At 49.0% G+C, this 27,829-nt stretch overlaps 1 long non-coding RNA gene across 1 annotated transcript in view; it reads right to left on the reverse strand.

Moving 5' to 3' along the window:
- Positions 1-5,391: 5,391 nt before the first annotated feature.
- LOC141249893 (uncharacterized) overlaps positions 5,392-27,829 on the reverse strand; it is a 28,378-nt gene continuing 5,940 nt past the window's right edge. Inside the window, exons 2-3 of the long non-coding RNA XR_012312405.1 lie at positions 8,018-8,135; positions 5,392-7,118 (exon numbers count right to left, since the gene is read on the reverse strand). This is a non-coding gene — a long non-coding RNA (uncharacterized lncRNA). The remainder of the gene's footprint in view (positions 7,119-8,017; positions 8,136-27,829) is intronic.

Genomic DNA, 27,829 nt, shown 5'->3' on the forward strand with positions numbered 1-27,829 from the left:
ATAGTGGTGTGCTGTGGTCTCCTAGGAATTGGGACAGGAGGGTCGAGCGAGAAGATGTGGGTGTTTGTTGTGGCACAATTTCAGCTTGCCCACAGCCTCGGCCTCGGCATGCACCATCACCATCACGTCCAGTTCCCCGTCCCTTGCCAAGCGCCTTGCCCATTTTAAATAGAGGACAATATTTTCCACGCTCACTACAAATGGATGAATTTGGAGTGAAGTTATATGTGATCCGTGTGACGGAGAAACCACAGTTTTAAATACCTGGCATGTAGTTAACTATTTTGAACATCAAACTGGTGTCAAAAACTTCACTGTCACTTTGAAAAAATTTTTTAATGGAGGCCAGAAATGTCAGAATTTACAGAAGACGTATATGTGATCCCTGTGACGGAGAAACCACGGTTTTAAATACCAGGCCTGTAGGTAACTATTTTGAACAGCAAACTGGTGTCAAAAACTTTGCTGACACACTGAAATTTTTTTTAATGGAGGCCAAAAATGGCAGAATTTACGCAAAACGTATATGTGATCCATGTGACGGAGAAACCACAGTTTTAAGTACCTGGCCTGTAGGTAACTATTTTGAACAGCAAACCGGTATCAAAAACTTCGCTGACACACTGAAACAAATTTTTAATGGAGGCCAGAAATGGCAGAATTTACAGAAAACATATATGTGATCTGTGTGTATTCTGTATTCTGTAGTGCCAACAAGCAAATGGCGCAGAAAACCGGTGTTCTCTGGATTGCTTTTTAAGCAAATAAGGAGGATTAAGATCCAAAAAAAAATTATTCCTGGCCCCTGAGATCTGGGCCTATGTCTAGAAATGTCTAACAGCAGCAGAAGGCATAACTGGAATGGAGCCTCTTGTGCTATATGCACTGCAGTTTGCTATATACCCTGCCTGCCTGCCTGCCTATATACACTGCCTGTCTGATATCTCTGCAGATGGATTATTCCTCAGAAGGACTGTTTGTTAAGATGGATATGTGTAATGTACGTTTTTTCTCCCTACACTACCTAATACACAAGCAAATCTCTCCCTAGCTCAGCAGCAGCTCTCCCTACACTGTCTGATTCCGGAGTGACTGTGACGAGCACAGCGGCGCCAGGTCTGATATAGACCTGATGACGCTGTGCGGCCAGCCAATCACTGTAATGCCACAACCACCATGGCTACGGCATTACAATGAGTGGCAGGCAATCCCTGTATGTTGATTGGCGCTCTAAAGAGCACGAAACATGCAGGGAGGGGACCCGAGCATCCACCCGAGCATCTCGCAAGTACTCGGAGAGCTCCAAGCATCTCGAGTACTGAGATGCTCGGGCGAGTACCGAGTACTAGTGCGTATGCTCGCTCATCACTAAACATCACTAGAAGCATTGGATATTTTTCTTTTTTTGGCACAAATAAGATTTGATTTTAGAAATGCCTGATATTTGCGATCTGAGTACAGATTACGATGTCTAGACCTGTCACAGGTCTTATGACCCAAACTCTCTTGAGAATGTACAGAGCGTTCTGTATAGCAGCTGCAATGAATTAGAGTTATTAGAAATATCATAGACTATTACAGTCTTTAAGAAGTGACAGAGTACATCCCACGGGTCCTTAAAGAGAACCTGACAGACGATTCATGCTTCTTGAACCATGGGCAGCATGAGGCAGACACTGGATGTATGATTTACAGGGTGATTAAAGAGATGGTCCAATACCGATAATGCCCTTTGTAACTATCTATCTTTAAGCCCTCACTAATTTTATAATTAGCTTTATCTTATAATTCCCTACTTTTCTCCCTATCCTGCTATTGTCTATATGTGCTTTTTTTTCTTTACTTCATGTGACTTTTTTTTCAGGGCAGTCGCAAAAGGGACATCACAGGAGGATGGCCCTGTAGTCACTTACCCACTGCTTCTATTACCCCACCATCCCCCTGAAACAGAACATCATCAGGGGGTAGCACTGCAGTCACTTACTAAAGCTTCTGTCCCCTGATGATGTCCTGTTTAAGGAGCAGTGATGGGGAATTGACCGCAGCTTCAGTTACCGCCACAGTCTCTGCTTCTGTCCCTGCCGCCTATTTCCCTGAAAAGAGCTGTTGTAGCACCCCGAGGGCTCGGTTGCTACAGGGGTATTGCACCTCTTCCAGAGGTGTGATATTCCACTGCCAGGTAAGGATGGAGTGTGGACCAGGGCTCAGTTAGCTGCACACACACACACACCCCATTTCCGGGGGACAGCTTGATGGTGCTCCCAGCTGCGGGCACAACTGACCATGTCCCTGGCTGGAGTGGGGAGGGGGAAGAGAACCCAGTGGTGTAGGAGCAGAAAAGGGGTGGTTTCTGGAGCACAGGAAGGAGCTCATTGGGTGCAGGTCACCTGAGCTCAGACACAGAGAAGCAGATAAAAAGTGGGGGCCATCTTAGGAGTGGGGCAAGAAAGTCAGTCAGTCAGAGCAGAAGGGAGAGAGAGCTGACAGGGAGCAACGGCTCAGGCTGAGCTCAGCTCCAGGAGGCAGGCCTAGAGAAAAGACCGGGGCCGGAGAGGAGAAGAGGAGAAGGAGAAGGAAGGAAGGAGGAAAGACAGAGGAGTGGAAAGGCTCCAGAAACAAGAAGGCAGAAGGGACCCTAAGAGAGCAGAACGGACAGCAACCGTTGCATACCCCCATTCTACCGGGTGGAAGGGTCAGGCTGTGTAAAGGTACCGGATCCCTAAGTTGGTGGAGGCGAATCTACCCTCAGCCAAGAACTGGAGGTTGTGACCATTTATTGATGCGACCCCCCGCTAAACCTGCTAGGAAGGCACCATATAGGATAGCGGCAAGTGAAGGCCAACGCTTACCCGACACGGTCCGCGGTAGCCGGACAGAAGTCAGGACACTCGTGGGGCACGAGAGGCCAGAGAAAGGACAGAAGGGGGTCCTGTGACATACTCCTGAATTGCCTAGGGGTTGACCGAGCTCCTCACCTGGTGGACGCAGCACGGCTCGGGCAGTCCTTGCTGACAGAAGTGACTTGGATAACAACTGTGAGTAAAAGACCCTGCATCATTGGACTCTGTGTGATTTCTGCTGCGCCTGCACCATCACCCCCAGCATCCACCTACACTGCCCTGAGGCTACACTCCTCCCGTGGGGAGTTATCCTACCCCTGTGCTGCACACCAACACCAGCCTCAGCGGTCTGCCTCGTAGCGGCGGTTATCCCTGACCGCAATCCACGGGTGGCGTAGTCGGACATTAATAACCACCATAAACATAGACTGCACATGGTTTGACCACCCTGAGCCACGGGACCGGGTTGCCACTACTACTCCCCAGCGACACGCAGAGACCCGGTTCCGGGTACCCCACGGCCCAGGGGGCGAGTCATCAGGTGACGGTTATAGCAGCAGGGTGAGTGACAGCAGCACCGCCCCACAGCTTCTCTCATTTTCCTCAACGAATTGTCATTAGGGCACGGTGTTGGAAGCAGGGTGAGTGGCAGCAGTGCCATTTCCTGATGATTTGTTTGAAGGTGGTCATATAAGCTATCGGGCAAAGTCGGCCATGGACTATAAATCTTGGATTACTGGTCCAAGGCTGGTCCCCATCCTACTCCCCTGGACTGGCCGGTCTCTCCATATGCATAAATAGGGAGGAATATGTCAGTCCTAGATAGTATTGGGGGGGAGAAAGCTGAAGAGGACCGACCTTGGATCAAACATTTGAGTCGCACAGTCCCACATTGGCTTGTCAAAGTATGTTTTCTCTTAAACTCAGTAACACATACAGAACTGCACTAAAGCAGCCAGTGTTTGATGCATGCTGCTCATGTTTCTGGCAGCAAAAATGTACTGACAGGTTTCCTTTTGGACCAGTAGGTAACGGGAAGGATGTATACAAAGCCTTGTCTGTGTATATTGTGGTTATTCGTTCTGGTAGGCAATGGCAGGGATGCAGTAAAGTGGCACATGCAGGTTTTATTCACACTGGCAGCAGAAGAAAAAAAAACAGTCTTACATCAGACCAAGCAAAAGTCCAGCTTGCTTCCACCACATAGGTTAGGGCCCGGACGTGCTAGTCCGTCCAGGTCTGATGTTGCCATAAAACACCCCTCAGCTCATCACGCTGGTATTGTCGACTGTCATGTGTTCTTGGCCCTTGTACTCGTCCCCAAGGAACCACAAACTCAGAGGAGGTTGGATAAATCTCGGCCACAGTGGCCTTTTATTGTTCACAATACATAACATGAAAAGAACAATCGTTTATTATAATGCACTAAGGTCCTTGAAGCTCTGAAATCTGGTGACCACCAAAACACTTGCCAACATTTACTACCACAGGCCAAGGAGCATCCACAACCCCAAAGGGGTTATAAACGGATAACCGCCAAACCAAAGGGTGAGGGCGGCATTCCTCTTTGCCGTGAGCCCCCCCTAGATCATCAGACCTAAAAACAGATATCTCATGGGGTTCAAACCTTGTTGAACCCCCTTAACAAAAATTCTTCCAACCTTAAGGACCCTAAACACGTGCTTCGTCCACTATGACCTGTTTGACAACCACGCTACATGGCACCTATATATGGCCTGCCCCTCATTCCCCTGGACCAGCCTTTTGTTTGCTCGGGTTAGAGGGAGGGTGGATGGGACTCTTCTCCTTGTCCTGGGAGCTGGAAAGAGACGAAACCCCACCTTATATACCCCACCTGCTTAGCCTCCACCTCCAAACCTATGTCATGTAGGCTTCCCCCCACTGCCTTGGCCTGAGGGCTCCAGCCTACCCTTGACACTGGTATTGTCGACTGTCATGTGTTCTTGGCCCCTGTATACCTCCCCAAGGAACCACAAACTCAGAGGAGGTTGGATAAATCTCGGCCACAGTGGCCTTTTATTGTACATGATACATAACATGAAAAGAACAATCATTTATTATAACGTGCTAAGGTCTTTGAAGCTTCGAAATCTGGTGATCACCAAAATACTCGCCAACATTTATTCCCAGCGCTACCACAGGCCCAGGAGAATCCACAACCCCAAAGAGGTTATAAACGGATAACCGCCAAACCAAAGGGGTGGCAACATTCCTCTTTGCCGTGAGCCCCCCTAGATCACCAGTGTGAAGATATTCAAGGTATCACTATGCACTGGCATGCAGGTTTTACAGAGCTCTACATATGCAAATCCGACACCTCTTGCAGCAAGCAAAAGGGAGGGGGGCTGAGAAGCAGGGAGTGAGATCCCTCACAGCAGCTGTGAGTGGAACAGGACAGTCCATCCCCCGGCCATGTGCTGCCTTTGTTTAAGAAACTAGAATTCAACAGCGAGTTGTGGGAAGACGATGCGTCCGAGTGATACACAAAATAGATTTTTGGAAACTTAAAATAATGGAGAATCTCACCATTCCTTTCTTCACCGCCCAGCAAGCAAGGATAGGTAAATATGCGGCGCAGACTTTCAGAAGCCCCTAGGGCCACTGTGTTTGGTCTCCATGCGTAGCAGGGGCCCGCCTGGATCCGATGACACCAGAACCGGCTCCCTAGGATCGTCCAGTAAGGAGGTATAGCCCATCTTAGTTTTTTGGGAATCTGTAGCTGGGAGAGAACCGGGGTTGAGACTTGGGCTTGAGCAGGGGGCAGTAGGGGGAGTGACCCAGAGAGTTTAAAGGTCTCTGTAGCTAGAGCCTATTGTCTTTTCCTGGGGAGGTCGGGACGTCAAGTCGTGTGGGAAAAGTCTTGCAACAACCAGAGGGCTCGCACGCCTCCCTCCCATCCCCCGAAAGGCAGGCCTTTCCATCTAAACCGGTAACTGACTTGTAACAACTGCTTTATATCTTTTGTACCCATGCATTTGTGTTTGCAACTCTGACCACTGTGTATGTATAACCCTTATGTATATAGTGAATCGTTTAGTGTTCCCTTAAAGCGATTAAATATATCATTTAACCTTGGGCTGTTCTTTTATCCCGATCCACGAACCTTACGGTTATTTTCGGTCCAACGAACACGCTACAGGGCGGGTTTCTAGACCAATATAAGTCTGTTATATCAAATAGAAACTGGTGGCAGCTCTCCCAGGCCGACCAGGCTCTGCTTCACTGGAGCTAGTGAACGGAGCCTCTCAGCCTGTTAGGGTTGTGGGCGAGTGTGGTGCCAGTCAGTGACTGAGTGGGCCTCCTCTTCTCACTCCCTGGTGCCTCCCTGTACCCGTGCGGACAGGGGGTGTCTGTGCAGAACTGTACCAATCTGACCTTATGCGTCCCTCAGGGGTGTGTGGAATGTCACACTGGTGCAAAGGGCAGACCCGTACCACATGCTTCGTCTGGCGTAATTGTGAAGTTAGGCGGGAGGCGGGGTGTGCATCCATCACAAGTGATGGCAGTGGCGAGATTCTGCGGGGACCCCTGTTGCCATTTCATCACAACCAGACCAAAAAACAAATATCACATGGGGTTCAAACCTTGTTGAACCCCCTTAATAAAAATTCTTCCAACTTCAAGGACCCTTAACACGCCACCACGAGAGTGTTTGACCTCCTCAAATGGTCGAGACCCCCTTCCAAACGCCTTTTTCTTTAAAGAATAGGGCTTGCTCAATGTCCCCTCCCAGTGCTCCATAAATCAATCCCTACGTCATGGAGGTGTACCCCATCCCCTCACCAGAAATTTTCGGAGCTATCTTCTAGGTCCAGGTGCCTTGCTGCCACCCCCCGTTCTGAGTCACAAAATTAGAAATGGCCCGATTGACCTTCTTGTGAGCCTTATTTACTTTTTCAGCTAATCGCGCATTGCGCCATACTCTCCTCATCACGATCTCTGTCACTAAGCCTGGAAAGGATGCCCAGATACGCAGAAGGACATGTTTCATGTCCCACATCAATTCCCTGCAGGGGCGCAGCCCTAGGTCGATCCCCCCTAAATGCAAACATAGTACGTCAGAGCACCGGTCTAAGCGCACAAACTTGTGTACTTCGCGCATCAGCCTATCCCACCCCATGCCCCGAAAACCGAGACATCTAATCACGGCCTTGTCCCTTGACAACCCGATCTGCCTTCCATCTCGTCTCGCGTTGGCTTGAATCGCTCCCCAACGAACATATGAGTGTCCCAGTATCCAGACCAAACATGGGAAACCTGCGTAAAACAACAAGTTAGTACAATACATTAAAGAGAATCAATTTATTTTAACCACTGCCTCCGGCCTAACATATGTCAGAAAATGACGTGACTCCCATCTTCTATTCCTCTTTACGATTTCTGTACTCAGGCCACATACGGTGGCTTCTGTAGCGGCCTATCCGTAAGGAATTGGGGGCGAAACTAAGCGGGTCTAACCTTAAGTGACTTAAACCATTCCTAAAAACCTCTGTAAATTCGTACCTCGATAGGAAGGATCCGTCTTCATGGCATAGCAGTGGGCCTGTACCTCCTTTGTGGTTCCCCTTAAAAACTAGATAGGTCCTTAAGGGACACATTAAAGACTCTTCTACAGTCCCTAAACTTATCTTTTTTCCCTTCCTTGCTTGATCGGTCTTTGACCTCCTAAGCCATATCTCCACACCTTTCTTGGTATCTACTACATCCTCTGCAAATAAGATGCCTGCTCTTTTCTTGGACGGATCTACCAGCTTGCTTATGCGCAACGCCCCAAAAAAGGCCAGTGAGAACGCTAACCTGAACAAACTGAGCTCATATTTAGAAAAACATATTCCTTCTAATTCAGAACCTAGTCATTCCAGGAGGTCGAAGGAAACCGGGCGTCGGCTGTCCTTGGAGGATCTACCACTGCTGTAGCCTTTTACTGCTTACCGTACTAAAAATTGTTTGGTAACATCTGGCAAGCCTTTTAATTTAAAATGAAAGGACAAACCTGAGAGTAGCTTATTCATCTTAGACGCCGACCATCCCTCTGCTACTCCTTCGCTCACTCACAATAGTATCATTCCTACTTATCCTCATCTGACCACGCCTGTTTACCCCCTCCAAATGCTCTTCCCATGCTTTCCACGTGCTTTGATAGAATGACCACGTACTACTCGACAATGATGCACCAACTAGGGGTTCGGCTGCTCAAATGCCAGTTTCCATAAGTCCTGAGGACACTTCAACTCTCTCGCTTGCGTCGGGCGTCAACGACCGGAACCGATCCCACTGGAAACGAGAAAGAGAAAACGAGACGAGAAAATGCTGTGATACTGGCGTTTAACTGTAAACATTCTAATACCAAGCACTGCACTACCCGAATCACTGGTGGGGAAGAAGCTGTTATACTATTTATTGATAAGACCATGCCCATGTTGTCGCAATTAAAGCATATTTGCTTATTCTGGAAGTGTACTCCCCACAGCCTAACAGCTATCAAGATCGGGAAAATCTCTAAGAAGGTTACATTCTTTAAAATATAAGCCTCGCGCCAATACCTGGGCCATTGGCTTGCGCACCATTGACCCTGAAAATAAGCTCCAAAACCAGTACTCCCCATTGCATCCGTGAACAATTGTAACTCAGAATTATTTACCAACTCGTCCATCATAAAAGAGCGGCCATTGTAAGTATCTAGAAATGGTACCCATATTGCCAAGTCGTCCTTGAGATCCTTTGTTATTCTAATGTAATGATGAGGAGCCGCCACTCCGGCGGTCGCGCTAGCTAATCTTCGTGAAAAAATGCGCCCCATGGGTATAATTCTGCAAGCGAAGCAGAGTTTGCCCAACAGTGACTGTAATTCTCTTAGTGTGAGTTTTTTTACTCGCATCGCTCTAGCTACCTCTATTTTTAGCGCCAAAATTTTTTCTTGAGGCAAGCGAAACTCCCATTTAACCGAGTCGATCTCAACGCCTAAAAAACGAATGCACGTCGTTGGCCCTTCTGTCTTATCTGGAGCCAGCAGGACTCCAAACAGTCTTGCTACCCACTCCCTTATTCGCAGAGTCGACTCACACAATCTCAAGTCTTTGGGGCCAAAAAACATGAAGTCATCCAAATATTGAATGATCGTCGCTCCGCCAGATACGTCCTGTACCACTCACTCCAAAAAGTGCTGAACGATTCAAAAACCAAGCAGGAAAGGGAACATCCCATAGGCAAACACCGGTTGACAAAATATTTACCCTCCCAGAAACAACCTAGAAGCCGGATGCTTTTGGGGTGAACCAGTAGCAACCTGAAAGTGGCTTCAATATAGGTCTTTGCCATGAGATAGCTTACGGACCCAACAGGTCGCCTCATCAAAGGAAGTGTATATTACTGAGCATAATTCGGGAGCTATACCGTTGTTCACCGATTTGCCCCTTGGGTACGATAGATGGTGAATTAGTCAAAATTTATTAGGTTCTTTTTTGGGTACTACTCCCAGCGGGGAAACAACCAAGTCAGCAAATGGTTAATCCAGAAAAGGACTCGCCATGTGTCCTAATGCTACTTCCTTCTCTGGTTTTTCCCCCACTAACTTGGGGTGCCGGTAAGCAGACTGTAAATTTTTGTTAGTGAGTGGTATTTGAAAAGATGGGGGTGGTATCCTGAACCCTTCCTCTAGGCCGACCACCAGCAATTCGGCCTTGGCCCTATCGGGGAATCTATCTAGGAATGGACGCATTTCGCATAGTTTCAGTGGCGTCACTCCCTTGGGAATTACCGGGAAGAGTTCTTTCCTTGCCTCTCCTGAAACATTTCTTTGCCCCGTGGGAAGAGCCGTTGCAATAGGTGCACAGGTGCTTGAATTTGCAATAGTTTCCGAATTTGCCCTGGCTTTCGTTAAATTGGCAGCATACTCAAGGCTTCTGTCCTCCCCTGGGCTGTGTTGCTTGAATGGAAGCTACTGAGGCCCCTGGTTGGCCAGGTAACCCGGCCCGGCCTTGAAATGTGTGCCCAAACCTGACTGGCACCATGACCCGTAACCATAGTCCTATATCTTTTTGGTCCCACCTAATCGCTGGCCTAACTGCCTTTCTTTGATGAAACTGTTTGTCATATCTAAGCCATGTCTGTCCCCTGTATACTCTGTATGCTTCACCTATAGAGTCAAGATAGCAAAAAAGACCAGACCAGTTCTCTGGAGCCTTTTCCCCTATTACGCTGGACAAGTTTGCAAACGCTTGCATCCAGTTGGCGAACGTTTGAGGGATCAAGCGCCATCTTCGCTTTAAGGCTATGTGCCCACGATGCAGAAATGCTCTGGATTTTTCCTGAGCGTTTCTGCATCTCCCTGGCAGAAAAAACGCATGTGGATTTTACATGCGTTTTTCCTGCCAGGGACAAGCGGAATTGAAGCGTTTTTGCATGCATTTCCGCATGCGGGTTGTCAAGCGCTTTCCAAGCGATTTTAGCATCACTTGGATAGTGCTTGACAACTTGGTCACACTATATAAATCCATGCCACCGGCATGGATTTATATAAGGTGACCGTAAAAGAATGGTAAAAAATAAATATTATACTTACCTTCTGATGGCCCCCGGTGTCCTTAGTGATGCGTCTTGGCTTGCCGGTGGACTAAAAGGACCTGACATGGTGTCAGCGGTCGCGTGACCCATCACATGACTAAATGACGTCATGGCAGGTCCTTTTTAGACCATCGCAAGCAGCCGGCAAGCCAAGACACATCGCTAAGGACACCGGGGGCCATCAGAAGGTAAGTATAATGTATATTTTTTATTTTATTCTTTTTATTACAGTTACTATGGTACCCGGGTCCAGAGGAGAGTCTTCTCTTCTCCAAACCTGGGTACCATCTGCACATTGAAATGCATGTGTGACGCCCTGCGGCTGCAGGCTGTCACAGAACTCCTTGGTGTTGCACAGATGGGATTCTCCCCAGTGGCCTCAATACATGCAGATACCTCCACCCAAGTCCACTAGATGGAGCCCTGTCAGGTATATATATACTGGGGGGTGGAGTTCAGGAAGTCAGTCAGTGGGAAGCAGAGAGTGTAATACGATGCTGCAGCACCAGACAAGCTGAAGTCTGTGTGGCTGAAAGCCAGGCTAGGCCCAAGCTGCGGGCTAGTCTGGCCAGTGAGAGCCTAGAGTGGGCTAGAAGGCAAGGAGAAGAAAAGAGCCATGAGGGACAGAGGAACCACAGAGGGTTCGTCCCCTGATGCAAGCCGATCACCGGGCCCGAGCCTATTGGGATCTCTATGCCCAGTAGGGAATCCGTCATACTGAGGAGGATTTCATATCCCTCAGTACACCCGTGAATATCGCATATTTAGAGGACTAGGTACCACGAAGGCCCCAGCGTCCAGGGATCGTGGTAACCAGTGGGAAAGCCCTCGCAGCCAAGCAAGACCGGTGAGAGAAATATCAAGGGAGCTAGACCCTGTTCCAGGCAGGTCAGAAGCTCCAGGGAGAGAGACAGGAAGATACAGGAAGGAGGCCTTACACCCACTCACTGGGGAGCAAGACCAGAAGTGCACACCACCTACAAGTGCCCCGAACCGTACCTGACTACCATCTGCAGTAAAGGTACTGAAACTAGCCCTGGTGTGTGTGTCTGTTCTTCCTTTGACCCGGCTGGGTCCCATCTCTCCTGCATCCCTTCACACTATCCCCACGCTGCCCTGAGGCCCGCTCCACCTGTGGGGAGCCATTCCATCACCAGCTGCCCTACCATCTTCTTCAGAGGACTGCTCCGCAGCGGCGGCACCCCGTGGCCGCATTCCATAGGTGGCGTCACGAATAATCCCAAAAACCCCATATAATAGAAGTTCCCCTTTTCACTGACCGGGCCAGCCACCGTGATATCCCCCGGCAACCAGAGGCCCGGCTGCCGAGTACCCCCACGGCCCTGGGGGCGCGTCACATGGTATCTGCATCTGCAGATCCAGTGATGCGGATGTCATGCGGTCCAATGCAAGTCAATGATGGCGAAAACGCTGCAATTCCGCAAGATAATTGGTAGTGCTGCGGATTTTTCCGCAATGATAATCCGCAGAGGAAATTTCCGCGGCATATGTACAGCACATGCGGATTATCATTGAGGAACATGGCAGACCTTCTACCAAGCGTTTTTTAAGCGTTTCTGTAGCGGAATTGCCGCTGCGGAAATGCTTAAAAAACGCATAGTGGGCACACAGCCTAACTCATCTTCTTTAGTGCTATCCTCACTCCTCTTTTTGTCCAAGTTAAACTTTTCCAGTGGCAAGAGTGAGAATATCTCAATGTACTCATCCCGCCATATGTGTTCCTTCACTTCCTTCTTTAAGTGGGCCCCCAGTGGTCCCTCGAAGCAAATATAAATCTCTCCTTTTTCCCTGTCATCCAAATGAATTTTTTCCCTCTTGTCCGTTTTGGTCTGAACCGAAACGGACGTCAGACCTTGTGTCAGGGGGCTATCTATGATCGCCCGATATGTATCCTTATTTGCGCCCCCCCCCCGTGAGGACCCAGGCCCTTACTTGGTCCGGAGATCTGTTGGCCCCTTCTAGCCTTGCTAAGCAATCCTTTAAGATGGATAGCACAACCTGGACCCCTGTGTCACCTATGTTACCCATCCCTATCTGGTGATTACCCATATTAACTTGGGGCACTTCCCCAGAGTGCTGACTACTCAACTGAATAGTAGATGGTAGTGTTAGTGAGGACTGACAAGACAGAGAATCATACTCACCAGACCGCGTGGGGGGACCCACCCCACTGGCCGGAAATCTCGCATCCTGACGATCCTGGATCGCTGGTCTCGGTGAGCTGCCCCTTGCTGTTCTTCCTTGTTGAAGGACAAGGTCTGCTGCCCTGGACCCGGATATTTGTTGGGGGCCGTCTCGAAGACCACCGCCAGAGAGGTTTTATTTGGGCCTGTGGCCCATACGCTGACGATAAGGATGCCGTCGTTAAGGGGTAAGGGTGTCCCCCCATCACCCTCCAGCCGTCCGCTCTGTATGTAGGGAGACCGCGCTGCAGGTTCTCCCCGAGCATAGTCTATTGGGAGACCACACCGCCGTTCCTCACTTGCCGTTCTCTGATCCTCCCCCCTGAAAAGGGTGTACCGTGATGCATGTACTCTCTGTGGGGCCCTAAATGTTGCCCCCTTCCGGGGGGGGGGTCATGCTCTGGGATACTGTGCCCCCGGTAATCCATAGTAATGTGCTGATACTGTTGTATACTGCTCGCCCCCTCCCCAGCTGCACCTCCCCTGGAGCTCTGCTGGTTCTGGGTGGCCACACTATTTCCCCAGCTCACTGCCACTGCCCGGTCCGCTGCTGCATGTTCCTCCGCTGCCCAGTCCTGTAACTGCAGAGGGTAGCCAAGGTGATGCTGTCCAGCATTGAAGCCGGTGTAGATGGGCACCGCCATGTTGTTTCTGGCTGTGTCATCAGCGCGACCGGAAGCGAGAGATGATGGGCATCTGGGAGCGTCACCGCCGCGGCCGGAAGCAGCTGAGGACGCGGCTCTTCCGCTGGAGTGAATGGTGGTGGGGGGGTCAGGCACATGCTCTAGCGCCAGACTGCACTCCGCCGCTGAACCTCACTGCACTTGCTGTTTCCCTCCAGCCCGAGCCCTGTGGTGGTACCTGGAGGATGTGGTCCACGCTGGGGGGGTCTTCTTGTGCCCTCAGGGGAAAAAAGTACTGGGGGGCGCAATCTTCTAGCAGGACGCTCCAGCAATCCTGCCGCCAACCCATCTGCTGACTCTTCTCCCCCGCCGTCCCATTAATGGAATTTTCTTCTCTTCTAGGTGTGTCCACTGGGTCCTCTCCTCGGCGCCGTCCGTTCACCGGGTCTTCTCCCCGACGCTGTCCTCTTCGTCTTGGTCGCTCCATAAGTCCATCTCCTTGTCTGACTATGGTGGCTACTTGTTCTTCTAGCCATCCGGGTGTGGAGCGGTAACCAAGGGTCCTTGAAGTTGGTAAAAATTGTTAAGGGAACTCAGCAAGACTTGAAACCCTTGGGATATCTGGCCTTTGGTCTGGTGATTTCTGGGGCTTACGGCAAAAGGAATGTCGGGCCCCTTGGTTTGGCGGTTATCCGTTTATAAACCCCTTGGGATTGTGGGTGCTCCTGAGCCTGTGGTAGCGGCTGGGAGTAAGTTATTTTGTGGTCACCAGATTTCAGAACTTCAAGGACCTTAGCACACTTTCATTATCCATCTTGGGTATGGCCCCCTGGTGTGGAGGAGTGACCATCACAATGTGGCTCCCAGCTGCTCTTGGTACCACAGATCCTAGAAGGGTGCATTAACGGATTCCTCCACAAGAGGCCCCCACAGCACACACACACCTCCACCTTCCACCTCAGACCACCAGAGGGAGCCCGTTAGGGATATAAAAAGGGAAGGTGGAGCTAGGCAGCTCAGTGATTCAGCAGTTCCTGCTCAGACACAGAAGGAGTCAGTGCAGTCGAGCCAGAGCCTAGCAGTTCCTGCAGAAAGAGTTCAGTACAGTCTGTAGAGTGAGTCCAGACTAGAACTCACAGAACTCAGGATAGAGAGCTAGGAGTGTGCCGACACTCTGAGAGCGGCGAAGAAGAGCAGCGTTCCGGCTGCAGTGTGTGTAGCCTAGTGAGGGCCCGAGCGGGGCCGAAGGCAAGTGGAAGAGAGTAACATAGGGGGCTGAGGAGCTTTACAAGCTCACCCCAGAAGCATATACCGGACACCGGGTCCGAGTCTACATGGATCTTCATGACCAGTAGAAAACAACCGGAACCCCTGGTGAACTACATGTCCCAGGATCACCAAAAGCTGATACGTACCAGGGTCAGGAATCACGGAGACCCCAGAGAATAGGGAGAGTGATCTCCAACAGAAGGCCCTATCACCAAGTCAGCAGGTGCAGAACAGAAACCAAGTTAGGCCTAGCTCCAGGCAGATCAGAAACTTACTACAGAGAGGCAAGAAACAGGAGGCCGTACACCCGCTCACTGGGGAGAATCCGGACGTGCACGCCTCACCCTACAGTGTTCCGGGATGTGCCTGAATTTCCATCAGTAAAAGGTACTGAAGTGACTTTCTTGTGTGCTAGTATTCTTGCTCTGACCCGGTGGGGTCACATCTGTCCCTGCATCTTTTCATCTACTCTCCCCTGAGGCCTAGCTCCACCCGTGGGGAGCTATACCACGCAAGCTGCCTTAACACCGGCCTCAGTGGGCTGCCGCAGCGCTGGTGATCCTCACCAGACACCACAGGTGGCGTCACGAACATTTACAAACCTATTATCCCAATAGACATTCCCCTCTTTTCAGTTGTCCACCCTGGGCCACGGACCGGGCCAGCCACCGTGATATCCCCCAAGCATCTGAGGGCCCGGCTGCTGAGTACCCCACGGCCCCGGGGGCGCGACAACAGTATGGCCTCCTGGTCTCCAGAAGCATTTATATCTTATAAGACCCTGTTAGGGTAAAGTCCCTGGGGTGATGGCAATCATATTTTGCATGCCTAAAGAATAAATTGGCTCCTCCGAGCTAGAAACAGGGGCTGGAGGAGAGAAGAAAAGGAGGTAGACCTGTTTTTCAATACAATCAGTAGCTTCAAGGATGGACCCCCTTTTTTCATGTGACTTGAGAAATCTGACGTACGGATTTTGACTGTTTATATTGACCAACTCCTGTTTCTTTCAAGGTTGTCGTCGGGACAATGCAATTATCCAGTGCATTAAAATGAAGAGCAAATGTACCGACTTTGGGAATTGTATCCAAGCCAAAGTGTCTGTCATTTTGGGGTTAGAAGTAAGATTGAGGGTTGTTGGGAGGTGTTGAACTAAGAATGAAAATATGACGGGGACAACCCAATCAAGGTTAACAATACCAACGTCAAGAAAAGGCTGTGGCACTGCACTAGGACAGTGGGCGGAAGCCGGCATGAAAGGGGTTTGGAATAGGTGGGTACAGGGATAGTGAGGGTGAGGTCTGGGAGATGGGGGTCATTTATAAGATCACCCTGGGAGGGGGTCTGGTCTTTTTTCCCGCTCTCAGGGCACAATACAAGTCCCGCCCGCCATGTGTTGTGAGTATTTTCCATGGGTCATAGTGGTTCTCAGCGTGCTTTAGGGTCCTTGAAGTTGGTTATAAATTGATATGGGAGAGTCAACAGGACTTCGATCCCTCGGTTATAATTGGTATTTGGGTCTGGTTATTTATGGTACTTAAGACAAAGGAATGTTGAGTCCCGGGTGTGGCGGTTTAACCGTTTTATGAACCCTTTTGGTTTTTTTTTTTGGTACTACTGAGCTTGAGGTTCACTGCTGGGAGTAAGTTGGTTTGTGTTGTTGTGGGTCACCAGATCCTTGTTAGCTTCAAGGACCTTAACACATTTATACACTGCTCAAAAAAATTAAGGGAACACTCAAATAACACATCCTAGATCTGAATAAATGAAATATTCTCATTGAATACTTTGTTCTGTACAAAGTTGAATGTGCTGACAACAAAATCACACAAAAATCATCAATGGAAATCAAATTTATTAACCAATGGAGGCCTGGATTTGGAGTCACCCGCAAAATTAAAGTGGAAAAACACACTACAGGCTGATTCAACTTTGATGTGATGTCCTTAAAACAAGTCACAATGAGGCTCAGTATTGTGTGTGGCCTCCATGTGCCTGTATGACCTCCCTACAATGCCTGGGCCTGCTCCTCATGAGATTGCGGATGGTCTCCTGTGGGATCTCCTTCCAGAGCTGGATTAAAGTATCCTCCAACTCCTGGAAAGTCTGGGGTGCAACGTGACGTTGGTGGATGGAGCGAGACATGATGTCCCAGATGTGCTCAATCGGATTCAGGTCTGGAGAACGGGCAGGCCAGTCCATAGCTTCTATGCCTTCATCTTGCAGGAACTGCTGACACACTCCAGCCACATGAGGTCTGGCATTGTCCTGCATTAGGAGGAACCCAGGGCCAACCGAACCAGCATATGGTCTCACATGGGGTCTGAGGATCTCATCTCGGTACCTAATGGCAGTCAGGCTACCTCTGGCGAGCACATGGAGGGCTGTGCGGCCCTCCAAAGAAATGCCACCCCACACCATTACTGACCCACTGGCCAACCGGTCATGCTGAAGGATGTTGCAGGCAGCAGATCACTCTCCACGGCGTCTCCAGACTCTGTCACGTCTGTCACATGTGCTCAGTGTGAACCTACTTTCATCTGTGAAGAGCACAGGGCGCCAGTGGCGACTTTGCCAATCCTGGTGTTTTGTGGCAAATGAGAAGCTTCCTGCACGATGTTGGGCTGTGAGCACAACCCCCATCTGTGGACGTTGGGCCCTCATACTACCCTCATGGAGTCGGTTTCTAACCATTTGTGCAGACACATGCACATTTGTGGCATGCTGGAGGTAATTTTGCAGGGCTCTGGCAGTGCTCCTCCTGTTCCTCCTTTCACAAATGCGGAGGTAGCGGTCCTGCTGCTGGGTTGTTGCCCACCTACGGCCCCCTCCACGTCTCCTGATGTACTGGCCTGTCTCCTGGTAGCGCCTCCAGCCTCTGGACACTTCGCTGACACAGCAAACCTTCTTGCCACAGATCGCATTGATGTGCCATCCTGGATGAGCTGCACTACCTGAGCAACTTCTGTGGGTTGTAGAGTTCGTCTCATGCTACCACGAGTGTGAAAGCACAACCATCATTCAAAAGTGACCAAAACATCAGCCAGAAAGCATTGGTACTGAGATGTGGTCTGTGGTCCCCACCTGCAGAACCACTCATTGAGGGTGTCTTGATAATTGCCAATAATTTCCATCTATTGTCTATTCCATTTGCACAACAGCATGTGAAATTGATTGTCAATGAGTGTTGCTTCCTAAGTGGACAGTTTGATTTCACAGAAGTTTGATTTACTTGGAGTTATATTCTGTTGTTTAAGTGTTCCCTTTATTTTTTTGAGCAGTGTATATATAGCACTGTTTAAATTGTTATAATAAAAGGCCACTGTGCCCAATTGTAAAATATGCCTATCCCAGGTGCTCTTGAATTGGTGGGAGCGACTAAGGTTAAAGTAATCAAGTGCAATAACATGAAGGGCAATATGCCATTCCGGACGCCCGCGCACGTTCACTTAGTATAGGAAGTGATGTCACAGCAACCCGGCCGTAACCAGGGAAGCTGAATCCCCAGTCTCGTATCTTCAACCATAAAGCATTCTTCACAGTGCACGGATGCACGCAAGGGACACCAATCCATGTTAATGTGGTAAGCATCCAGGGAACATATTTATCAACAACAATTCTAATATAGGTCATTACCTCAAAGTTCGTTAAAGAAAACCACATAAATGTTTTCATAAAGCAGATATTTAAATTCCACTATTTATCTTAATATTCTAATAAAAGATTCATAATTTCACCCTCACAGCATTATAATACATGTGAGGGGAAAATTAGTGTCCTCAACCTGGATACGTACAATCACATCGGGTCCCCCGCATACACCTACCCTATGATTATCTATATATGTGAGATACCATATCCAAGAAATTTAATTGAGTTTGAACGCTATTATGCAAGTATTCACACTGGCTACCTCCTTTATTATGGTTTATTTTCTATATTCCCCATTACGGGATCCCCATTACAGAAGGTTTAGCGATTGTTATTTTACTTTACTTACCGTACTATCATAATTTGGTAGAGTTGCATTGTGTAAATTAATCTGTCGTTGCTCTGGAATTTTGTTACTTTAATGCACAGACTTTGCATTGCATGTAGAAATGGCAGATGGCTTTATTAGGCATGGTTGATGGCGGTCGAGTCTATTTAAGGTGTCAAATAGCCTTTTTGGTGGTGGTTTAGGAGTCAGGTGGAAGTTGCAGACAAGTTAAGGTGGACTCATTTTAACTTCACCTCATGGTGGTGAAGAGGCTCGGCTTTGGTGGCCAGCCTCAAGGATGTTGTAAATGTAACGTCAATGTAACGTCATGTAACGTGGTTAAGCACAGGAGTGAGGATAATAGGGTCATTGGTGCCCTGAAAGTTTACTGGCTCTGCTTGAATGGCAAGCAAGCGCATGCCACACCTTTATGGCTGTCTGTCCTGGGGCGGTATGTCAGACAGGTGGGGATATCACAGTACTGGTGAATCCCAATGTACTAGCACTTCACCTAACTCCTAATGTGATTTTTTAATCCTGTGATTTAAATAAAAGCTGTGACCATTTTGACAACCAAAATAATGGGTTTTGTGTATTTATTCCAGTGTCGAGGTTTACTGTAGTTTTGGTAGTTTTAAGATGGAGTGGGGGGCTGTCCCATATCCAAAAGTCAAGAAACTCCAGAACACTAAGCAGAGGGGGACATGACTTTGGGAGGGGTGGACCTTTAACGCCTGCAGCTTTGTTTGTATAGCTGTGCAGACCTTTAACAATAGGATTCTACTTGCCTTTCTTCATTCTTTTTCTCACTGAATGAACTGGAGGAAACAAGAAGAGTCCAAACCCCAACCCGGGGCCCACCTTATATACCCCCCTGCCTAGCCCCCACCTCCAAACCTATGTCATGTAGGCTTCCGCCCACTGCCTTGGCCTGAGGGCTGCCGCCTCTCCTTTCCCACCCAGCAACACACTGAGGAGTTCTGGCTCCAGACCTGCAGCTGTGCAATCCGGGTGTTGCACCAAAAACCCCGGAACAGCAGAGAAGGTCCAGGCCAGGTCTTGACCTTCTTCCCTGCTGTTTACCAGTGTGAAAGCATTTGCTGGAAGGAATATATCTCCCATCCAGCACCATACCCCTCACTGCGTCACAATATACTGTAGTAGAGATGAGAAAATCTTGTGAATTTAAATTTGGGAAGATTTGATTCACATCAATAAATCCAGTGCAAATTCTATCAGCCAGAAAATATTTTTTAAATAATAAACTCTAATATTCTCCTCTCCTCAGCGGCCCTTCCCATGCCTGTCCCGCAACCGTCGCTCCCCTCTTTGTCCTCCGATCAGCTTCTATTCCCTCTTTTTCTAATTCTAGGTCTTCTGTCAGCTTCTTATTAGATCAGACGAACGTCATTGGGGCTAGTCAGTGATAGTGTACTGTACATCGCAAGACTCGGAGAAAAAGAAAGAAAGGGAGGTGATCAGAGGACCAGGTGGGGAGCAGCAGGCCAGGTATAGGGACCTTACTGTTTTTTTAACCTCTTCCTGGCCCTCAAAATCGAGCAAGATGGTGTCGAGCCTTCATTTTGCTGGGCTTGTGTGACGCTTTTCTCCCAAAGGTCAAATTCGCTGGAATCCATGAATTTTGGGAAATTGTAAATTAATTTCTTTTGTTTCTATTCCCTCATCCCTACCACATAGTAGTGTGACGTAGTTATCCTGATTAAAGACCAACTGGTCTGAAACATGTCTGCTCCGGCCTGACCCCGCACAGAGTTGTGACATTATGCTATGTGCTTATTTGGATTTTTAATTTTCTTCAAAAAATTTTGATTTTATGGGATTCCTGAAGCTGGATACATCTTTCCTCTTATTGAGTAGTTATCCTGGTGTACAGCACACCCTCTAGCCATAATAAGATAACGCTGCACATTTTCTACTAGTCTATAGAGCAAAGCTTACACGTAAGCTACCGAAATCTGGAAGTGTCAGTCTATTTTGTTTTCTCTTGTGGAATGTTTCAAGTTTTTTGTGTGCACAGTAACATAAAAAATATTTAAAAAAATGTACAAGATAACATATAGATAAACAAGTGGTTTAAATAATAAAATATTTTCTGATGATACATTCTCATTAAAGGAGTTGTCCAGTCTTCTGCTAAAAGTTTGCAGTCATGGTATTTTACTGCAGACTTCTGAATCCTTACAGCACGCATCACACACTGTCAGGATTCTCTGATATTGCTGCCGAGACGAGGCGATCATTTGACCTCAGGTATGTGATTTGCATACTTCCGGCCACATTACAACTAGATGTGCGCAGCCTCACTCAATAAAAGTGAATTGAGCGAGGATGAGCACGTTTAGTCGGAATGTGACCAGAAGTATGCAAATCGCATATTTTCAGTGACGTATCACCCACTCTAGGCAGCAATACTGGGAGAATCGTGACAGCGTGCGGTGAAAGGATTCAGAACTTTGCAATCACATAAAGTGACTGAAGACTTTTAGCATAAGAAAGGACAACCTCTTTAACTACAGGGAATTAATAAGTAACCGAAAAATCAAAATCAAATAAAGGGTCAAAGAAGACTTATCCATCTCTCGTTTAAAAAAATTTTGGCTTCTGAAGAAAGAGGTTTGAAGTTTATTGATAGAATAAACGTTGACTTAGAAATATTCCTTACCAGATGTAAAGAGCTCTGATGCACATCTGAAGACTGAAGTTATGAAAAGTACAGACTGTATCCTCATTACAGACACACATACTCATCTCTCCTTCCAGCAGTACGGTGTGCACGCGTTTCACTGACTACAAATTTGATGGAAGTCCTCCAGAGCACAGTCTGGGGGAAAGATAGGCGCAAAGCGACATCTTTCCAGATCAGTTAGCAATAAACTAAAAGCTGTTTCTGCTTAAGTATATCTGCAATCATTTAGTGCAGTTCACTTATGTGCAGGAAAATGGAAACGCTCTGCAGCTGGGACATAATGTGACAGGGTAAACAACCCGACAAGAGTTATAGAAATGGAGGAAATGAATGCACTAAATGTAACTCATCCTCATCTGCACATAAGGACAAGTGACACTTCATTATGTCCATGGCTTCGTACCAAGTTACGGTCAAGTACCACTCACCTCAAGCTTCAGGTGGGCTTATGTAAGAGTGCAAATAGTAAAATAATATATATCAATACCAACATTACTGCTTTTAACATTTTATTTCAGTCTACTAAAGATATGGACTTTTGAAAGGAACTGCTATAACATTATGATTGGTGGGGATCTCACCTCTGGGACCCCCACAATCCAGAAAATGAAGGGATAGAAAATAATAAAAAATAGTGACGACTATGCGCACCTATCAGTAAACCGAAAATGGTCAGTATGTGAGCAGTCCAAGTGCTCTTCTAAAATTACTAAAAATAATCAAGTCATATTTATATGAACAACTGGATAGTCCTGCCAGAGGACTCATCTGTTGGCTATTTTAGTAAATATTTGAATTTTTCATAAAATTATTATTCTGGAGTAGAGTATTTTTATTTTAATTCATTCATTTATATTCATTCTTAATTAATTTTATTTTAATTAATTATTTTTTAATTCTGCATTGTGCTGTTCCTCTGTTATGCCTCTTAGAAATGCATGACTAAATTGACAACTGGGTGTTGCCAGTTGGAGTGTGTCTCTATACAATGACACTGAGCAATCAGTGAGGATAGTGTCCGACTGTGTAGGGAAATGGTAATACCCAGTATATATACAGTACAGACCAAAAGTTTGGACACACCTTCTCATTTAAAGATTTTTCTGTATTTTCATGACTATGAAAATTGTACATTCACACTGAAGGCATCAAAACTATGAATTAACACATGTGGAATTATATACTTAACAAAAAAGTGTGAAACAACTGAAAATATGTCTTATATTCTAGGTTCTTCAAAGTAGCCACCTTTTGCTTTGATGACTGCTTTGCACACTCTTGGCATTCTCTTGATGAGCTTCAAGAGGTAGTCACCGGAAACGGTCTTCCAACAATCTTGAAGGAGTTCCCAGAGATGCTTAGCACTTGTTGGCCCTTTTGCCTTCACTCTGCGGTCCAGCTCACCCCAAACCATCTCGATTGGGTTCAGGTCTGGTGACTGTGGAGGCCAGGTCATCTGGCGTAGCACCCCATCACTCTCCTTCTTGGTCAAATAGCCCTTACACAGCCTGGAGGTGTGTTTGGGGTCATTGTCCTGTTGAAAAATAAATGATGGTCCAACTAAACGCAAACTGGATGGAATAGTATGCCGCTGCAAGATGCTATGGTAGCCATGCAGGTTCAGTATGCCTTCAATTTTGAATAAATCCCCAACAGTGTCACCAGCAAAGCACCCCCACACCATCACACCTCCTCCTCCATGCTTCACGGTGGGAACCAGGCATGTAGAGTCCATCCGTTCACCTTTTCTGTGTCGCACAAAGACACGGTGGTTGGAACCAAAGATCTCAAATTTGGACTCATCAGACCAAAGCACAGATTTCCACTGGTCTAATGTCCATTCCTTGTGTTCTTTAGCCCAAACAAGTCTCTTCTGCTTGTTGCCTGTCCTTAGCAGTGGTTTCCTAGCAGCTATTTTACCATGAAGGCCTGCTGCACAAAGTCTCCTCTTAACAGTTGTTGAAGAGATGTGTCTGCTGCTAGAACTCTGTGTGGCATTGACCTGGTCTCTAATCTGAGCTGCTGTTAACCTGCGATTTCTGAGGCTGGTGACTCGGATAAACTTATCCTCAGAAGCAGAGGTGACTCTTGGTCTTCCTTTCTTGGGGCGGTCCTCATGTGAGCCAGTTTCTTTGTAGCGCTTGATGGCTTTTGCAACTGCACTTGGGGACACTTTCAAAGTTTTCCCAATTTTTCGGACTGACTGACCTTCATTTCTTAAAGTAATGATGGCCACTACATAGCTGCTTTTTTCTTGCCATAATACAAATTCTAATAGTCTATTCAGTAGGACTATCAGCTGTGTATCCACCTGACTTCTGCACAACACAACTGATGGTCCCAACCCCATTTATAAGGCAAGAAATCCCACTTATTAAACCTGACAGGTCACACCTGTGAAGTGAAAACCATTTTCGGTGACTACCTCTTGAAGCTCATCAAGAGAATGCCAAGAGTTGGCAAAGCAGTCATCAAAGCAAAAGGTGGCTGCTTTGAAGAACCTAGAATATAAGACATATTTTCAGTTGTTTCACACTTTTTTGTTAAGTATATAATTCCACATGTGTTAATTCATAGTTTTGATGCCTTCAGTGTGAATGTATAATTTTCATAGTCAGGAAAATACAGAAAAATCTTTAAATGAGAAGGTGTGTCCAAACTTTTGGTCTGTACTGTATATATATAGAATTGGGCATTAAAATTATTATACTGTAGCTCTGCATTCAGCCAAGTTATGATGCGCTATGCAAGGACTGGGAAACAAGGAGGAATAACTGAAGAACGGCTTAAAGGGGTTGTCCACTACAAGGACAACCCCTTCTCAATCTGAATGTTTGATCCGGTTAAAATAAAAACACGTGAGATTGTTACGTCAAATGAGCCCTGTGCCCAATCACCGCCGGCTTCACCGCCCCCGCCTTTGGACAAATCGAACATTAAGAGAAAGTCAGGTGATATGTAAAAATAAATGAGACATTAGTAAAATTAATAAAATAATGCACTGAAAGGAGTTGACCATTAGTAGTCAACCACTTTTCAATGTGCCTAGTAAAATAAAAAAGCATACTTAAAGGGGTATTCACATCTCCAAGATTCTGTCCCAATATGTAGTAGGTGTAATAATAATAATATAAGCAAATACCTCCAATTAGAAATGTAGTATAGTTTTTCAGATTCGCTTTGTCTCTTTCCTCATGTTCAGGCATTGCAGGGGTATTGCACCTCAGACCAGAGGTGTGATATCCCACTCCCGGGTAAGGATGGAGTGTGGACCAAGACTCAGTAAGCTGCATGCATCACACACACCCCATTTCCGAGGGACAGCTCAACGGTGCTCCCACTAGACAGAAGTGCAGGCACGACAGCATCTGTCCCTGGCTGGAGTGGGGAGGGGGGAGGAAAACCCAGTGATGTAGGAGCAGGAGGGGACGGTCTCTGGGCATAGGTAGGAGCCCATTGGTTGCAAGTCACCTGGGCTCATGTTCTAGAGGGAGGTATATAAGGTGGGCACCATCTTAGGACAGTAGTCAGTTCAGTGAGAGAAGGAGCTCAGCCAGAGAGGGCTGACAGGGAGCTGTGGCTCAGCCTGGGCCCAGCTCCACGAGGCAGGCCTGGAGTGAAGGCCAGAAACAGCAGAGAGGACTGGACCAGCAGAGAGGAACAGAAAGGAAAGGAAGAAAGGAACGGAGCACTAAAAGAGGCCCAGAGACACAAAGGCAGAAGGAACCCCAAAGGCCCAGGAGATTGCGGGTGACGGGTTGGCAGAACAGGGTACCGGATCTCAAGTTGGTGGAGGCGACTAATCCTCAGCCAAGGACCGGCGGTCGTGATCACATCTTGGTGCGACCCCTCACTACACCTACTAGAAAGGCACACCACGTAGGGTCAGGAAAGTGGATACCCAACATCCCAAGAGAAGGCCTGAGGAAGCTGGACAAAAGTAGTGCCACTGGTGGGGCACTGCCAGAGAAAGGAATCGAAGGGAGTCCTGTGCCACACTCTGGAATTGCCTGGGGGTTGACCGAGCCCCTTGCCTGGTGGACGCAGCACGGCTTGGGCAGTCACTACCGGTACCGAAGTGATTTGGAATATAAAGAACTGTGAGTAAAGCCTTTGAACTGCAATCCCACGTCTCTGTGCTTCATCGCCGCACCAGCACTACTAGTGCTGGGACGCTCGCACCATCACTCCCTCCATCTACTACACTGCCCTGGGGCTGCACTTCTCCCGTGGTGAGTTACACGACCTCAGCTGCATACACCATCAGCCCCAGCGGTCTGTCTTGCAGTGGCGGTTCGCACTGACCACAATCCACGGGTGGCGTAGTCGGACATTAAACCATAAAAACCCCATAAATAGACTGCCACTGGTTTGACCACCCTGAGCCACGGAACCGGGTTGCCGCCACGGTGACTGCAACCCCCAGAGACCCGGCTCCGGGTATCCCACACACGTGCACACTCGGCCCAGGGGGCGCGTCAACTTTGGCGTAGTCGGCAGGATCGTTACCAACCCGCCACAAACGGGTATTGCGTGCCTGAAAAAGACTCTGTACTTACCTGAGAGAAGTTTCCCGCCATCCGGAGTCGTTTCCCGCCATCAGACGCCATCTTTAGTCGTTTCCCGCCATCTTCAGCCGTTTTTCCCGCCCCGGCTGAGCGGACGCCATTATGTGCGCACCAAAGGACAGCAGGAGGCCACCTCCCATCGTGGGCCAGGTCCCAGAGTGGTGCCAAAGAAGGAGCCCGCCCCCAACAGCTATGAGTGCAGCTGTGGAGATGTCCATCAACGTGGGGGGGCTGCCCCTAAAGGTGATTGTCAGCAGGTGGCCCCAAGACCACCCCCCATGGGGGCGGACAGGAAAGAAAACTGTGGGGCCGGGTGCGGCCTGGGTCAGTCTGGACAGGCCGCACCCGGGAATGGAAGGAGCGACGAACCCCACCAGCACCCTGGCCCGTAGCCTGCTGCAGGCTGAACCGCCATGCAGCCTGGCAGAGTTGCTGGCACAGCTCCCCAGAGACCCGGAGCGTGCGCGAGCAGCACTAGAAGACCTGGACCGGAGGATGGTCCGGGCACAGCGGGACGTGATCGCCGGGTGGAAGGAGGAGTTGGCTCGGCAAGCCGTGATCTGACCGCAGGAGGCGCTACCACCGCCGAGCAGCACGCCTGACTCCGAGGGCGGTGAGGGTGGACCGGAGGCCGAAGACGACGCCGCGGAGGAGGCCACAGAGACCGAGGCAGGTAACGGGGACATCAACACCCCAAGCCCTGAGGCCGCAAGCCTGCCCCCGCCTCCCGCTGCGGGACCCGAAGCCCCGGGGACCGTACGTGCCACCGCGCCTCCGCTACTCCCGGCTAGGCCTCAGGCGGCAAGAGCCGCGGCTACGCCCCGCGCCGTGCCCTTTAACCCCAGGCGCAGTAAAGAGAGAGCCGTCACAGGCCGGGACGCAAGGCCTAGTGCACCCGGGCGCCGCTGCCTCACCAGCGCCCCCTACCTCGGCTGTGCCACTCCCGGGCACGACCAGCAGGCGACCACCGGCCTGGTCGCAAGGCCGAGTGCCCCCGGCGCTGCTCCCCAACCGGGGCCCCCTGCCATACCACCCCTGGGCGCGGATCTATTCGCCCAGCACACGGACCCGGATGGAATGCCCCTGGTGTGGCTGGCCGAGCTGACCAGCGGCCACCCAAGGAGAGTTCAACTCCCGCGCGAGCCTCTGATACCTGCTCCGGAGCCTGTAGAAGTCGCCCAGCCCGCATTACAGGACGTCCAGTTTGAATGGGACCCCACTGGCGAAAATCTAATGGGGTTCCCCCAAGAAACCCGGGCGGACGCAGCCCGTCGCCTGGAGTCCTGCCGTCAGCAGCTGGCCACCTTCGAGAGAGAGCGGCTGCAGAGACGCATCAGGGAGGAGCGACTCCAAGCCCGGAGCGCAGAACAAAAGCGGAGAGCCCTTCAGGACCCCCAAGCCATCCGCGGTCCCCGAGCCACCGGGACCGTAGTAAAGTTCCAGCTGGAGCACGGCTGGGGCTTCATTAGAGACCCGGAGGCCGCAAACGACGTCTTTGTGACCAGAAGGGACGTCGAGAGCCACCTGCCAGAGGGACATCACGGACGTAACCTGTACCCTGGTGACGTGGTCACCTACACCCGGCACAAGGGCGCTAAAGGACTGTACGCCCTCCATGTCCACCGTTTAACTGAGGAAGAACTGCAGTACCGCCCAGACACTGAGTACCCAGAGGGTCCGGACGGACCTGAAGACTACCCAGAGGAACGAGGAGGACACCGTTACCAATAAACGGTAAAGTGGAACTGTATATAGTTACCCGTCAGGGTATGAGAATTGATGTTGGAACTGTTACTGGATTGAAGTGTGGTCCCCGTTGGGACTAATGTGGAACTGTTATTTAACTGTTGCCCGTTTTAAGTGCTCCCCTAAGTCACCTGGCTGAGGACTGAGAACAGCCATCCCCTTCCCAACCTGGCCGAGGACTGAGAGCGGCCATCCTGTAAATAGTTGCGCGTCTTAAAGCGCCCCCTACTGGTTTTATAAAAAGACTGCAACGTCTACCGCAGAACAGATTAATTGGACTGTTGCACCTTTAAGAAGAAGGAACACCTGGTC

The sequence above is a fragment of the Phyllobates terribilis genome, unplaced genomic scaffold (genome assembly GCF_046119375.1).
Source record: "Phyllobates terribilis strain yellow unplaced genomic scaffold, ASM4611937v1 Scaffold_2__4_contigs__length_985480577, whole genome shotgun sequence".
NCBI classification, from domain to species: Eukaryota; Metazoa; Chordata; class Amphibia; order Anura; family Dendrobatidae; genus Phyllobates; species Phyllobates terribilis.